The sequence below is a fragment of the Saimiri boliviensis genome, chromosome 8, assembly GCF_048565385.1.
Source record: "Saimiri boliviensis isolate mSaiBol1 chromosome 8, mSaiBol1.pri, whole genome shotgun sequence".
Classification (NCBI taxonomy): Eukaryota; Metazoa; Chordata; class Mammalia; order Primates; family Cebidae; genus Saimiri; species Saimiri boliviensis.
In genome coordinates this window covers 23,217,005-23,233,538 of record NC_133456.1, presented here as the reverse complement: position 1 = coordinate 23,233,538, position 16,534 = coordinate 23,217,005, and the positions used below count along the sequence as shown (strand labels likewise).

Below are 16,534 nucleotides of genomic sequence, written 5' to 3'. Positions count from 1 at the left end.
ATCACCTGAGGTCAGGAGTTCAAGACCAGCCTGGCCAACATGGTGAAACCCCATTTCTACTAAAAATACAAAATTAGCCAGGCAAGATGGCGCATTCCTGAATTCACATGTAGTACATTCTATGTCCTTGTACTTTAACCATGACTTCTGAGGCTTGGTTATATAAGACCTCAAGTGATCTGCCCACCTCAGCCTCCCAAAGTGCTGGGAGTACAGGTGTGAGCCACTACGCTCAGCCAAATTATATCTTTTTTTTTTTTTTTTTTTTTTTTTGAGACAGAGTTTCGCTCTTGTTACCCAGGCTGGAGTGCAATGGCGCAATCTCAGCTCACCACAACCTTCGCCTCCTGGGGTCAGGCAATTCTCCTGCCTCAGCCTCCTGAGTAGCTGAGATTTATAGGCACGCGCCGCCATGCCCAGCTAATTTTTTTGTATTTTTAGTAGAGACAGGGTTTCACCATGTTGACCAGGATTGTCTCGATCTCTTGACCTTGTGATCCACCCTCCTCGGCCTCCCAAAGTGCTGGGATTACAGGCTTGAGCCACCGCACCCGGCCATATTATATCTTAATAATTTAAAAAAATTAGGTTACAAAGCAATCTGTTTTGTGTACATGGTAGGTCAGCAGCCTGTAAAATGAACCCCAGTGATTCTCACCTTCTGACAGTCACACTCTTGTGTAAACCTCTCCCTTCTGGTGTGGGCCAGATTTGTTTCCTCACTTCTAACAAACAGAATACAGCAGAAGTGACAGAATGTCGTGAGCATGAGCAGCCCTGTGGAGTGGTCCACGTGGCAAGGAACTGATGTCTCCAGATACCAACGAGAGAAGCCTCACCAGCAGGCAGGGGATGAGCTGCTGAGCTTCAAAGTGGATCCCTCCCCAGTCAGGGCTGGAGTTTACCTCAGAGTGCCAAAGCAATCTGTCAGAGGAAGAAAAAGTGGGCAGACTTACACCACCAGTTATTAGGACTTATTATGTAAATATAATACACATATTATGTAAATATAATACAGTGCGATATTGGCATAAGGACAGGCAAACAGATCAATAGAACAGGATGGAGTCTAGAAATAGATGCATTCACACACTGTCATCTGATCTATGGCAAAGGTGACACTGGACAGCAGTTGGGAAAGGAGTGTTTTTTGTTTCATTTTTTTTTAGACAAACTCTCACTCTTGCTCAGATTGAAGTGCAGTGGTGCAGTCATAGCTCACTATAGCCTCAAACTCCTGTGCTCAAATGATCCTCCTGCCTCAGCCTCCCGAGTAGCTGGGACCACAGGCCCACACCACCACATCCAGATAATTTTTGTACTTCTTGTAGAGGTGAGGTTTCACCACGTCGCCCAGGCTGGTCTCAAATTCCTGGGCTCAACCCATCTGCCCGCCTTGGCCTCCCACAGTGCTGGGAGTACTGGTCTGAGCCACAGTGGCTGGCTAGGAGGTCTTCTCCATAGATGATACAGGGTCACTTCTGCTTCTCTGGCTATGCTCACTGGCCATTGGTGCCCTCTGTGTGCCCAGGAGTCTCATAGGGCACCTGCACGTTATCCACAGAATCCTGTGGGATCTTCCCCCAGCTCAGAGCCATAGGAGAGAGATCTGTCTCGGGTTTCATGTCTTCTTACCCACTCAGCTCCTCTCCAGGGATCCTCCTTCCCAGGCCTGTCCTCCTGGGTGAGAAGCCAGCAAGATGCATGTGGTCTTCAGCCTCCAGTTTGGTCCCAGTGGTCCATACCCACTGCTGCTCACGTCCGTCTGTAGTCTCTGCTCACCCTGAATCACAGCTGACCTGAGTGATAAGCAGCATTCTGTCAGAGGGCCAGTGCATGCCTTCTGAGGCTTGGTCATATGAGACCCTGTGGCACTGCCTTGGGCCTTTGGCTTGTTCTCTTGGGGCAAGGTCAGTTGCCTACTTTGAGGACGCTCAAGCAACCCTGCGAAGAGAAGCTGAGTTGTCAGCACCAGTTTGCCAGCCGCGCCAGTGAGCTACCTTGGAAGCAGGCCCTCCAGCCCCAGACAAGGCTGCAGATGGCTCTGGGCCCCAGCCCTTGAGATTTTCAGCTGAGGCCCTGTGGAAAGTCAAAAAAGTTCCTTTTTAAAGTTTCCTTTCTTGTTACAGAATAAGTGTGCTAGCTGGGCTTGGTGGCTCACACCTGTAATCCCAGCACTTTGGGAGGCTGAGGCAGGTGGATCACAAGGTCAAGAGATCGAGACCATCCTGGCCAACATGGTGAAACCCCGTCTCTACTAAAAACACACACAAAAAAAATTAGCTGAGTGTGGTGGTACACACTTGTAGTCCCAGCTACTCGGGAGGCTGAGGCAGAAGAATCACTTGAACTGCAAGGCAGAAACTGCAGTGAGCCAAGATTGCGCCACTGCACTCCAGCCTGGTGACAGAGCAAGACTTAGTATTTAAAAAAAAAAAAAAAAAGTGGCCGGGCGCGGTGGCTCACACCTGTAATCCCAGCACTTTGAGAGGCCGAGGCGGGTGGATCACGAGGTCGAGAGATCGAGACCATCCTGGTCAACATGGTGAAACCCCGTCTCTACTAAAAATACAAAAAACTAGCTGGGCATGGTGGCGCGTGCCTGTAATCCCAGCTACTTAGGAGGCTGAGGCAGGAGAATTGCCTGAGCCCAGGAGGCGGAGGTTGCGGTGAGCCGAGATCGCGCCATTGCACTCCAGCCTGGGTAACAAGAGTGAAACTCCGTCTCAAAAAAAAAAAAGAAAAAAAAAAAAGTGCCGGGCGCAGTGGCTCAAGCCTGTAATCTCAGCACTTTGGGAGGCTGAGGCAGGTGGATCACAAGGTCAAGAGATGAAGACCATCCTGGTCAACCTGGTGAAACACCGTTTCTACTAAAAAAAATACAAGAAATTAGCTGGGCATGGTGGCACGTGCCTGTAATCCCAGCTACTCAGGAGGCCGAGGCAGGAGAATTGCCTGAACCCAGGAGGTGGAGGTTGCGGTGAGCCAAGATCGCACCATTGCACTCCAGCCTGGGTAACAAGAGCAAAACTCTGTCTCAAAAGAAAAAAAAGCGCCGGGCGTGGTGGCTCAAGCCTGTAATCCCAGCACTCTGGGAGGCCGAGGCGGGTGGATCACGAGGTCAAGAGATCGAGACCATCCTGGTCAACATGGTGAAACCCCGTCTCTACTAAAAGTGCAAAAAATTAGCTGGGCATGGTGGCACGTGCCTGTAATCCCAGCTACTCAGGAGGCTGAGGCAGGAGAATTGCCTGAGCCCAGGAGGCGGAGGTTGCGGTGAGCCGAGATCGCGCCATTGCACTCCAGCCTGGGTAACAAGGGCGAAACTCCGTCTCAAAAAAAAAAAAAGTATGCTAATAACTTTGTTAAGCCCTATCCTATGTAGGTGTTAGACATGCCATGCTTACAGGCACGTAGTACATTCATGTCCTTGTAGTTTAACCAAGATATTTGTGCTGGACGTGCTCACGGGCATATTCTAGCTCTCCATTGCTTTTACCTGTTTTCTAGAAAAGTTTTAAGTTGATAACCGGGTTTTGGTTTAGATTGTGAGGTCTAGCTCCAGCCAATGGAGATCAGACATAGTAGTAAGGACGACCCCAAATGCATGAGGAAAACATTTGTGTGTTTTCTGTTGTTCTTTGTACTCTCATGGCATGATGGCTAGCAAGGGTACCCTTCCTACAGTCCAGGAAGTAAAAATTGCATTGCTGAAAAATCTTTTGTCTCAGTTTTAATTTTTCTTTGTGTCACCAAGCATCATGTAGTAGAGATAAATCATTCCCTGTTGAAACTCCTAGCTCACAAAAATCCCGAGGTAATAAATGACTATTGTTTTCTGGCACTAAGTTTTGAGGTGTTTTGTATTGCAGCAACAGATAACTAAAACAATGGCCCAAGCCCAGTGCTGAACTCTGGGAAAGTCCTCCTTGTTTACCTCTCCCAAGGGGGCTAAACAGCTAGCTCCCTGCTGCCTCCTTCTCCCTTCCCTCTCCCGGGAGGCAGAGGGCAGGATCGACCCATCTGTTGCCTCATTGGAAGTTCCACTGGGAAATGAGATGCCCATCTCCCCTGCTGATAGCATCGCCCTCCGGGCTTTAAGAATAAGTCTTCTAGACTCTCCTCACTTTGGCAATAGAGAGAAAGGAAAGAAAACCCCAGCACTCCCCAGTGGGCAGTGACTAGCATGGATTCCCTCTGTCATCTCTTCTCACACTTGTGCTCATATTGGGGTGTGGGGAGGGATGAGTGATTGTAGTAGGGCCGGTTCTGCCACCTCTTTGTACATACCTGTGACATGTTCTTGCCCCAATCTCAACAGAGTCTTTGAATCATCCTTAAGCGTGAGATCCACAGCACTATTTCTCGTCAATTTTGGATCTCCATTGTCAATACCAGGAAAACAGGAAAAGTCCATCTCAAACATATGAGTCCAGGCTTTCACCACCTGGCATGACCTGATCTTTCTGCTTGGGTTTCTTTGCTGTTCCTGCTTCCTTTGCTCTAACTCCCTCCCCTAGGCAATGAATATGTCAGCAATTTCTGGGACAATTTATTACATGCTCTCTTTTCACCAAACCTCTGCACACAGTGGTCCCTTTGCCAGAAACACCCTCCTCTTCCTTTGCCCGACAGATTCTTACCCTTCACAAGCCGTCTCAGCACTGCCTCCTTGGGAAAGGCCTCTTTGACTACTCTGTCTCTGACTATATTAAGTGCTTCTTCAGGGTAACCCTAGCTTCTTTGCTTCCTTTACCACACTGTATTTGTGGCAGAGCCACTGTATTTGTAGCAGAGGCAGAAATACAATTTTTTTTTTTTTAGATGAAGTTTTGCTCTGTCACCTAGACTGAAGTGCAGTGGCGCAATCTCAGCTCGCTGCAATCTCCACCTCCCCGGTTCAAGTGATTCTCCTGCCTCAGTCTCCTGAGTAGCTGGGATTATAGGTGCCCACCATCACGCCCAGCTAATTTTTTGTATTTTTAGTACAGATGGGGTTTCACCATGTTGGCCAGGCTGGTCTGGAGTAGCTGGGATTATAGGTGCCCACCTTGGCCTCCCAAAGTGCAGGGATTACAGGTGTGAGCCACTGTGCCCAGCCCAGAAATACAGTTTCTGAAGCACAATTTATTCTCCCTGTTCCTTTTTTTTTTTTTTTGACAAGAGTTTCACAGGCCGGGCGCGGTGGCTCAAGCCTGTAATCCCAGCACTTTGGGAGGCTGAGGCGGGTGGATCACGAGGTCAAGAGATCGAGACCATCCTGCTCAACATGGTGAAACCCCGTCTCTGCTAAAAATACAAAAAATCAGCTGGGCATGGTGGCGCGTGCCTGTAATCCCAGCTACTCAGGAGGCTGAGGCAGGAGAATTGCCTGAACCCAGGAGGCGGAGGTTGCAGTGAGCTGAGATCGCGCCATTGCACTACAGCCTGGGTAACAAGAGCGAAACTCCATCTCAAAAAAAAAAAAGACAAGAGTTTCACTCTTGTAGCCCAGGCTGGAATGCAGTGGTCTGGCTCCCCGTTCAAGTGATTCTCCTGCCTCAGGCTCCCAAACAGCTGGGATTACCATGCCCAGCTAATTTTTAATATTTTTAGTAGAAGTGGGTTTTCACCATGTTGGCCAGGCTGGTCTTGAACTCCTGACCTCAGGTGATCCACCGGCCTCAGCCTTCCAAAGTGCTGGGATTACAGGTGTGAGCCACTGCCCCCGGCCTTATTTCTCCCTCTTCTATAGCATGCGGATATTGCTGGAAAGCAGCTGTCCAGCTAGCACCCTGTTTCCCACCACCTCTGACATCTAGGTGTGGTCATACTACTGGCTTAAAGGAATGCAAGCAGAGTCCATTATGTGTCACTTCCACACCAAGGCCTTTAAAAAGCGGGTGTGTCATCTACACACCATCAGTGTCCTGCTACCAGCTGTATTTGGGCAATGACACGACCCTTAGGAATGGTGCTGCCACAGATGGATGGAGCCCAGTGTCCAGGATCAATGTATAGAAGAAAGCTACCTGCTTTGACTATGTCTGAGATGTAATGTCTTTGAAGGCCTATTTGTTATAGCAGCTAGTGTTGCCTTAATTAATACAGTATTGTAGTATTTACTGGTGTCTCCCCACTAGACTAGTCTTTTTGTTTGTGTGCTTGTTTTTTTTAGGCAAGGTCTGGCTGTATCACTCAGGCTGGAGTGGAGAAGTGGCATGCTCTTGGCTCACTGCTACCTCTGCCTCCCAGATTCAAGCCATCCTCGCACCTCAGCCTCCTGAGTAGCTGGAATTACAAGCCTGTGCCACCAAACCTAGCTAACTTTTGTATTTTTTGTAGAAATCGGGTTTTGTTATGTTGCAATCTGCACACCCTGGCCTCCCAAAGTGCTGGGATTACAGGCATGAGCCACTGTGCCCAGTCTCTCGCTAGACTAGTCTTTATTTTATTTTATTTTATTTTTCAAGATGGGGTTTCACCATGATGACCAGGCTGGTCTTGAACTCCTGACCTCAGGTGATCCACCCACCTCGGCCTCCCAAAATGCTAGGATTACAGGAGTGAGCCACAGCCCTCAGCCCTCACTAGACTAGTCTTAAAGGAAAAGTAGGAGTTCTTTAGGTGAAAGAAAATGAACTGGGGGTGGGGATGGGGGAGGACAAAAGAGCAATGACTGTATCAGTAACTCAATAACTACTCACTGAATGCCTGCCGCCTACTATGTTCCAGGCATTGGAGGGAGACAGTCAAGACAAAGTCCTCACTGTCATGGTGCTGAAATTCTAGGGGGAGAAACACTGAGCGTGTAAATACATAAAGCACAGAGGAGCATTTCTCAGAGTGGTCACATGGAGAAAATAGAGCGGTGTAACAAGCTAATGGGTTAAAGAGTAACCGGGAAAAGGTACTGGACCGGATGATTCAGCAGGGCCTCCCTGGAGTGTCACTTGAGCCAAGACTCCAATGGTAAGAAGAATCCAGCCATGCAACAATCTTTGCAGTAGGGAAGGAGAAGGAGGAGACTTTCCTAGACAGAGGAACTAGAAGCACAAAGGCCCTAAGGTGGGAGGGAGTTTGGTCCAATTGAGAAAGAAAGAAGACCAGCGTGGTGGGAATGGATTGACTGGGGAGAGAGTGAGGCTAGATGGGGGCAGGGTGTGTCTTCACCCCTGGTCCCTGTGTTATTTTCCCCAATCATACTTATCGCCTGATACGCTATATATTTCCCTTCTGTACATACTTTATTTTCTATCTCTGCACTAGGCTGTAAGTCCCATGAAGGCAGGGATTTCAGTCTTTTTTGTTCACTGCTGTCTCTTGGTAGACAGTGCCTAAAACAGTGCCTGCCACACAGTCTGCCCAAGCTGTGTTTGTTGAGTGAATAAATAAATGAAAGATAGATAAAGGCCAGATAGTGCAGGGCCTTAACGGCCGTGGTAGGGTCATTCCAGGCAAAGGGGATTGCAGGTGCACTCAGGGAGAGGCAGGTGTTGGTTAGGTTAAGACAGGCTGAGCCTGCCACAGCCTTACCAGCATGAAGGCTGCAGTCCACACTGTAGAAAGAGTGGCAGGGTAAAGGCAGTCCTCTGGTCCTCCTGGTCTCCCTGGTGCTTGTTAATCTGTCTGGCAAAGTCTGAAGCAGGCAGGCGCTGTGGTCTGGTGAAGCGGAGCCAGGAGAGACATCATCCCAGTGAGAGAACATGGAAGGAACTCACAGCCACAGCAGGGCAAGCAGCCCCATTTCCCAGCAGCCCCGTGAGTTCAGTGTGGCAGGGGGCAGCTCTGGGGCTCAAGCCCACTAGAGTGGCCTATTGGTCCTGGTGTTACCACCTGTCCTTCCTCAGGCCACTTGCTCTTCTGTGGCCTGAGGAAGGACAGGTGGTAACGCCCATCTGTGTCAGTTTGTTTGCGCTGCTGTAAAGAAATACCTGAGTCTGGGTAATTGGCTCACAGTTCTGCAGGCTGCACAGGAAGCACGGTGCCAGCGTCTGCTTCTGCTGAGGCCCTCAGGAAGCTCCCAATTGTGACAGAAGGCCAAGGGGGAGCAGGAACGCCAAGAGAGAGAGGAAGCGAGGAGGTGCCATGTTCTGTTAAACAACCAGATCTTGTGTGAACGCAAGGCAATTAACTCATTCATTACCACAAGGAGGGCAGCAAACCATTCATGAAGGATAAACATCCCCTGTCAGACCCCACCTCCAACACTGTGGATTACATTTTAACATGAGATTTGAAGAGAACAAACATCCAAACAATAGCACCATCTATCCAAAGCTGTCAATGGGTAGAAACTGTCATCCTCATCCCACAGGAGGAGGAACTGAGGCTACTTTTTTTTTTTTTTTTTTTTTTTTTTGAGACGGAGTTTTGCCCTTGTTACCCAGGCTGGAGTGCAATGGCGTGATCTCGGCTCACCGCAACCTCCGCCTCCTGGGCTCAGGCAATTCTCCTGCCTCAGCCTCCTGAGTAGCTGGGATTACAGGCACGTGCCACCATGCCCAGCTAATTTTTTGCACTTTTAGTAGAGACGGGGTTTCACCATGTTGACCAGGATGGTCTCGATCTCTCGACCTCGTGATCCACCCGCCTCGGCCTCCCAAAGTGCTGGGATTACAGGCTTGAGCCACTGCGCCCGGCCTGTTGTAAGGATTCTTCAGATGCAAGTGACAGAAATCCTATTGAGTTGGTTTGTTTTTCTTTGTTTGCCCCCTAGAAAAGAGAGCCCAGGGCAGCAAGAGTAAAGGAGAGAGAGGAATGAATAAAGAACGGGGTGCAGGAGGAAAAGCAAAGACAAGGTCGCGTGTCATCAAACTGGCTGCAGAGTCTCGGCACACATGGTTACTGGGTTTGGGCTGCCAGATCAAATGTAGGATACCTGGTTAAATTTGAATTTTAGATGAATGCAAAGAATGTTTTAATACAAGTATTTGTATCTGCAAATTCTGATAACCTAGATGAGATATGTCCAGGGAGGTCATGCTGAACAGTCTATTGGGAAGAGGAAAAGTATAAGATATTACTCCTCAGTTCCTTTCTGAATCCTCAGTCTTGATAGTCAGAGTTTACTCTTGGGAATGTTCACTCCCCACATTTCTATGTCATGTTACCTGGCTCATCCAGGCAGTCACTGGAAGCCAAAGCCTCTGGGTCCACTCAGGCTGGACCCGGTCACTGATGTTGCTGCAGCTGCCGCTGAGGCAGCCCCCGGGTGCGGCTGTGACTTTCCATTCAGCAAGTGGTGAAGGCCTAAAAGCGGGGTTGGGGGACCAAGAGGGAGTGGGAGGGGAGCAGATGCTTCTGAAACAGCTGAATGTGGATTCCCAACCTTGTGTCACTCAGACAAGTCCCTCTTCATTTCCTTGTTTTCCTCTATTTTGACTTGGATTCTGCTATGGTCTGAATGTTGGTGTCCCTTCCCAAAATTTCTATGTTGGAACTCCTTTTTTTTTTTTCTGGAAACATTTAAACAATAGTTTAGAAAAGTTTGCCCAATCGGCCGGGCGCAGTGGCTCACGTCTGTAATCTCAGCACTTTGGGAGGCCAAGGCGGGTGGATCACAAGGTCGAGAGATCGAGACCATCCTGGTCAACATGGTGAAACCCCATCTCTACTAAAAAATACAAAAAATTAGCTGGGCATGGTGGCACGTGCCTGTAATCCCAGCTACTCAGGAGGCTGAGGCAGGAGAATTGCCTGAACCCAGGAGGTGGAGGTTGCGGTGAGCTGAGATCGCGCCATTGCACTCCAGCCTGGGTAACAAGAGCAAAACTCCGTCTCAAAAAAAAAAAAGAAAAAAAAAAAAGAAAAATTTGCCCAATAACCTGAAACCCTCCAGGTTTTTAATGGTGAAGAATGTTACTTGTGCAGGTCAGAATCTGATACCAAAGAAATGGTGACAGCTTTGTCAACAAACAAGAATGTGTTCTTCCATGGCTAGGAAGGGCGACTGCCACAGCTGACAGGTTCCACAGATACGTGGAGACTATGTTGGAACTTAACCATCAAGGTGATGGTATTAATCACCTTTGGAAGGTAATTAGGGCTCTACCCTCATTAATGAGATCAGTGGCTTTACAAAGGGCTTGAGGGAACCCGATCATCCCTCCTGCTCCCTCTGCCATTGGAAGACTCAACCAGAATGCACCATTTTGGAAGGAAAGAACAAGCCCTCATCAGACACTGAATCTTCCAGTACTTTGATCTTGGACTTCTCAGCTGCCAGAACTGTGAGGAATAAATTTCTATTGTTGTGATCACCATAGGGTAACTGGAGCCATCACCGCCGCCGAAATCAGCAGCTTCTGAGACTGGAACTCTGGAGGAAGACTTTTGCCTCAGTCCAAAAGATTCCTCCACACCCAGATTTCGGCACCGACACACGGACGTTGTTGCACAAAGCACTTAAAGAACGAGAGAATCTTGTTCACTGCCTTTTTCACCTAAGCATAGGGGGAAAACTCTCAGGGGCCTATTCAGATGAAGATTTCTAACCTTTGTAACGTTCTTCACCAGACACCTTTGTGAGTTTTTAGTCTGACTGTGGAGGTGGGGGTGTGTGAATGAAATGGATGTCAGAGTGTCATGTGTCTGATGCAGCCTTCTTTGCTGTGTATTAAATGTCAAAATCTGAATATATCTGGATATGCACTAATCAAATAGTCACTGTATACATTTCAGCCAAAGCCATAGAAGAAAAAGCAATAGTTGCCTGCATTATGATCATCTACCGCCAACTCTGCTCAGCCCTGTAACGTGGTAGGGAAAGTGTATAACAGGAAGAGCTTCGACTTGTCACTGTACATTCGCTGTATCTTTTTGGGGTAACTTCTTGGCAGTTTTGGTGTTCAGCCATGTCAGTTGAAACTAGCCAGATTTTTCTGTAGATTTTGTACTTAACCACGGGAGCCTAACACTGTCCTGTAATCCATTTTCTCAGGCTATGTGTAAACGTAGAACCCTAATTTTTCTATTGAAAAACTGTATAAAGAAAAAGGGCAGTACCAATTGGTTTTTCTGCCTTATTTTTACCTTGCTCTGAGCTGTCCTTGCAGATTTAACCTGTATTCTTCTCTCCCATTATTCCCATTTTCCTTTTACCTTTCTCCACCATCCAGAGCCACGGAAGCAAACCACCTACCTCCTACCTTCTTTTCTCTGGGACGAGGATAAAGGAATACGCTTTTCCAGAGCTAGCTCATCTTCCAGGTGCTCAAATCACTTTCCAAATAAACTGAAGCCTGATTTGATACTACAAATGTTGGGAAATCTTAGAATAAAGAACAAGAAAGAGGAAGTCATTGGCTAGTAGAATTAAGAAAGGTAGGATTCCGTGCTTACCGATGACTAGAAGCACGCTGATTAAACTGATGTCGCAGCATTTGATAGAAGAAACAGTCTGAGGATCATGCTCATTTTTCAGGGACCCTCTGAAGAGTCCCTATGTTTGGGAAGGTAGCAAAATGGCCAACAGATGAGTGGAAAATGTGGCTTGTCCAGCTCTCCTCCAAGTTGCATTTCAGTTTCTTTCCAAAACTTACTCGCTCCCCTGATTTTGAGACTTTGGAAAAGGTGGAAGGAAGACTTGTGGCTTTATATCTCCCTCCCTGCATGTCTCAACACTGTGATGTCAGTATTTACTAATCTACATTCAGTGGCTGTACAAATAACCGCTGTAGTAAGAAGATTCAGGATACTAGAGGTGGATTTTTGAGTCATTTACATGTATACTACATAGCAAGTTGATAGCATGATGCATGTTCTTTTAAATTAGTGATTGTGTGTCTTAAGTCTTTAACTTCCAACAGTTTATCATGTATGTAATACCTTCCATGTTTGCTTCTGATAAATGGAAATGTTGATTCACTGTCACTTCCTGGGACATCTCTGCTCACGCTTCCAAGTTGTTCTCAATGACATTAGCCAAAGGTGGGTTTGCCATTCGTCCCTTACGCATGGTAAATCTTGTGTTGTTCCCTGCTTGTCCTCCGTACTATGTGACTGGGAAATAAATCTTACAGCAGTTAATTAAAAAAAAAAAGTCTTTGGAGGATGGGAGAGAACAGAAGAAAAGATAGGAAACAAAATGGAGAATTTTTGAGATTTTGTTTAAACCAAATGTTTTATGTAGGATGTAACATGTTGGCACGTCAAAAATACGGATGTGTAGACAACTATAGTTGTGTTCAGTTTGTAGTGATGGAAAGTGTATTTTACTTTGATCAAATAAATAATGCTGGAATACTCAAAAAAAAAAAATTTCTATTGTTTAGCCAGGTGCAGTGGCTCACACCTGTAGTCCTAGCACTTTGGGAGGCCAAGGCGGGCAGATCACCTAAGGTCAGGAGTTCAAGACCAGCTGGGCCAACATGGTGAAACCTGTTTCTACTAAAATACAAAAATTAGCCGGGCACGATGGCAGGTGCCTGTAATCCCAGCTACTCCGGAGTCTGAGACGGGAGAATTAGCTGAACCTGGGAGATGGTGGTTGCAGTGAGCTGAGATCACACCACTGCACTCCAGCCTGAGTGGCTGAGCGAGACTCAGTCTCAAAAACAAAAAATTTTCTATTGTTTATAGATGACCCTGTCTAAGGCATTTTGTTACAGCAGCAGGCATGGCAAAACACAGCTTCACTCTCAGATAGGTTCTCTCAAGGTGACGAGAAGTCCCCCAACAATTCTAGACATGCTTTAATCTGTCTTCATGCTCCTTACATCCTAAAAAAATCCACTGAGTATTATTGGCCCTGATTGCCCTGGATGTGGTCAACTGCCCGTTTTCCAAAAGAGTCACTGTGGGCAGAGGGGTGCAATGCAGCCTGTGTGCAGGAAGGCTCTAGAAAGCAGTCGTGGCTAGTGTGGCACAAGGAAGAGGAAGGATAGAAGATTACATGTTCGTGTGATATGTGGTTGTCTTCTTGTGGGTGTTCCCCCAGCCACACACACAGAACTGGGAGCTCCTGGTGCACTGGTTCATCTCTGGGTCCCTATGGTCATACTCTGGAAGCTAAAAATGGATTTATTCACTTTTGAATAAATGAATAGACAAACCTTCATTTCCTTTATAGTACCTAATAGAAAAGTGCCTCAAGCCACCACATGAAATTTATCTCACCTGGCAACTGACCTGTAACGTGAGCTATTCCCTTGTAATGTAAAGGAGCACTTTATTTTTTATTTTATTTTATTTATTTATTTTGAGACGCAGTTTCGCTCTTGTTACCCAGGCTGGAGTGCAATGGCGCGATCTCGGCTCACCGCAACCTCCGCCTCCTGGGTTCAGGCAATTCTCCTGCCTCAGCCTCCTGAGTAGCTGGGATTACAAGCATGCGCCACCATGCCCAGCTAATTTTTTGTATTTTTTTTAGTAGAGACGGGGTTTCACCATGTTGACCAGGATGGTCTCGATCTCTTGACCTCGTGATTCACCCACCACGGCCTCCCAAAGTGCTGGGATTACAGGCGTGAGCCACCGTGCCCGGCCAGGAGCACTTTATTTATTTGTTTTTAAGTTGGTTGGTTGTTTATTTTAAGAGACGGAGTCTTGCTACATTGCCCAAGATGGACTCAAACTCCTGGGCTCAAGTGATCCTCCTGCCTCAGCCTCTGGAGTAGCTGGGACTGCAAGTACATGCCACTGCATCTGGCTGAAGGAGTGCTTTATAAATCACTTCTACATCTGATTCTCACAGGAACTCAGAGGTAGGGTTTATCATCACCATTTTATTTATTTATTTATTTATTCATTTTTTTTTTTTGAGATGGAGTTTTGCTCTTGTTACCCAGGCTGGAGTGCAATGGCACGATCTCAGCTCACCGCAACCTCCTCCTCCTGGGTTCAGGCAATTCTCCTGACTCAGCCTCCTGAGTAGCTGGGATTACAGGCACGTGCCACCATGCCCAGCTAATTTTTGTATTTTTAGTAGAGACGGGGTTTCACCATGTTGACCAGGATGGTCTCGATCTCTTGACCTCGTGATCCACCCGCCTCGGCCTCCCAAAGTGCTGGGATTACAGGCTTGAGCCACTGCGCCCGGCCCTTATTTATATATTTTTGAGATGGAGTCTCACTCTGTCACCCAGGTTGGAGTGCATTGGTATGACCTTGGCTCACTGCAACCTCTGCCTCCTGGGTTCAAGCGATTAGCCTGCTTCAGCCTCCCAAGGACTATTGGCAGGCACCACTACACCTGGCTAATTTTTTTGGTATTTTTAGTAGAGGTGGGGTTTCACCATGTTGGACACGGCTGGTCTCAAACTCCTGACCTCAGGTGCTCTGCCCACCCTGGCCACCCAAAGTGCTGGGATTACAGGTGTGAGCCACCACACCCGGCCCATTTTATTATTTTACTTTTGAGACACAATCTTGCTATGTTGCTTAGGCTGGGTATAGTGGTGCAATCTTGGCTCACTGCAACCTCTGTCTCCCGGGTTCAAGTGATTCTCGTGTCTCAGCCTTCTGAGTAGCTGGGATTACAGGCCTGTGCCACCACACCTGGCTAATTTTGAGGTTATTACTATTATTATTTTTGAGATGGAGTTTTGCTCTTATTGCCCAGGCTGAGTGCCGTGGTGCAATCTCAGCTCACTGCAATCTCTGCCTCCCCGGTTCAATTTATTCTCCTGCCTCAGCTTCCCGAGTAACTAGTACTACAGGCATGCACCATCATGCCCTGCTAACTTTTGAATTTTTAGTAGAGATGGGGTTTTGCCATGTTGGCTTGGCTGGTCTCAAACTCTTGACTTGGGGTGACTTGCCCACCCTGGCCTCCCAAAGTGCTGGGATTACAGGCATGAGGCACCATGCCTGACCATATCCGCACCACGGGAAGTGAGGAGCCCAGAGAGCTCAAGTGAATTGCTCTAACACAGGTGCTGAGACTGGGTGCTGAAGATCAGGAGAAGTTACCAGGGATGAAAGACTATGGTGCAGCATGTTGGGACAGCCAGCCAGTGACTTCTGGAGTAATAAAAACTGCCAAGAAGAAAACCTTGGAAAAATTGTCCACTTTATTTATTTACTGAGATGGAGTCTTACCCTATTGCCCAGGCTGGAGTGCAGTGGCGTGATCTCAACTCACTGCAACCTTCGCCTCCCGGGTTCAAGCAATTCTCTGCGTTAGCCTCCCAAGTAGCTGGGATTACAGGCACCTGCCACCATACTTGGCTAACTTTTGTATTTTTAGTAGAGATGGGATTTCACCATTTTGGCCAGGCTGGTGGTCTTCAACTCCTGACCTCGTGATCCACCCACCTCAGCCTCCCAAAGTGCTGGGATCACGGGCATGAGCCACCACGCCTGGCCAAAATTGTCCACATTAAAGCAGCAAATCCTAGCTAGGCACAGTGGCTCACACCTGAAATCCCAGCAATTTGGGAGGCCAAGGTGGGAGGACCATTTGAGCCCAGGGGTTAGAGACCATCCTGGGCAATACAGTGAGACCCCATCTCTACAAAAATTTAAAAATTAGCTTGGTGTGATGGCATGAACCAGTAGTTCCAGCTACTTGGGAAGCTGAGGCAGTAGGATCATTTGATGCCAAGAGTTTGAGTCCAGGCTGGGTCACACAGTGAGACCCTATCTCTACCAAAAAACAAAAAAGTAATTAACCAGGCATGGTGATGCACCTGTGGTTCCAGCTACTTGGGAGGCTTAGACAGGAGAATCACTTGAGCCCAAGAGGTTGAAGCTGCAGTGAGCTATGATCATAGTACTTGCACTCGAGCCTGGGTAACAGAGCAAGGCCCTGTCTCAAAAACAAATAAATACATAAAAAGTAATAAAGTAGGCCAGGCATGGTAGTGGCTCATGCCTGTAATCCCAGCTACTTGGGAGGCCAAGGCGGGTGGATCATGAGGTTAGGAGATCAAGACCATTCTGGTCAACATGATGAAACCGTCCCCTCTATTAAACACACAAAAATAGCCTGGCGCGGTGGCTCAAGCCTGTAATCCCAGCACTTTGGGAGGCTGAGGTGGGTGGATCACGAGGTCGAGAGATCGAGATCATCCTGGTCAACATGGTGAAACCCCGTCTCTACTAAAGATATAAAAAATTAGCTGGGCATGGTGGCGTGTGCCTGTAATCCCAGCTACTCAGGAGGCTGAGGCAGGAGAATTGCCTGAGCCCAGGAGGCGGAGGTTGCGGTGAGCCGAGATCGCGCCATTGCACTCCAGCCTGGGTAACAAGAGCGAAACCCCGTCTCAAAAAAAAAAAAAAAAAAAAAAAAAGATTAGCTGGGAGTGGTGGCAGGTGCCTGTAGTCCCAGCTACCCAGGAGGTTGAGGTAGGAGAATGGCTTGAACCTGGGAGGCAGAGGTTGCAGTGAGCCGAGATTGTGCCATTGCACTCTAGCCTGGGCAATACAGCAAGATGCCATCTCTAAGTAAATAAAGTAGCAAAATCCAGAGAACTTTATAAATCATGCAAAGCTGTGTCAGAATAATTCAATATTTTTCTCTGCTTTAAATTGCTCAATCATGTGTTGACATTTGTCAATGCCCACTAGGGTGCTGGGGACATTGAAGCAGATCAGAGCAACTCCTGGACCT

At 47.7% G+C, this 16,534-nt stretch overlaps 1 long non-coding RNA gene and 1 other non-coding gene across 2 annotated transcripts; both read right to left on the bottom strand.

Annotated features, from left to right (window-relative positions):
- Nucleotides 1-451: 451 nt before the first annotated feature.
- Nucleotides 452-7,834, bottom strand: LOC141585343 (uncharacterized). The gene is made up of 3 exons (XR_012518754.1): nt 7,516-7,834; nt 1,636-1,799; nt 452-924 (listed from the first exon to the last, which is right to left on the bottom strand). It is a non-coding gene; the product is annotated as an uncharacterized LOC141585343 (long non-coding RNA).
- Nucleotides 7,835-9,835: 2,001 nt separating this feature from the next.
- Nucleotides 9,836-9,966, bottom strand: LOC120367259 (small nucleolar RNA SNORA24). Its single transcript, XR_005581677.1, has one exon. It is a non-coding gene; the product is annotated as a small nucleolar RNA SNORA24 (small nucleolar RNA).
- Nucleotides 9,967-16,534: the final 6,568 nt, after the last annotated feature.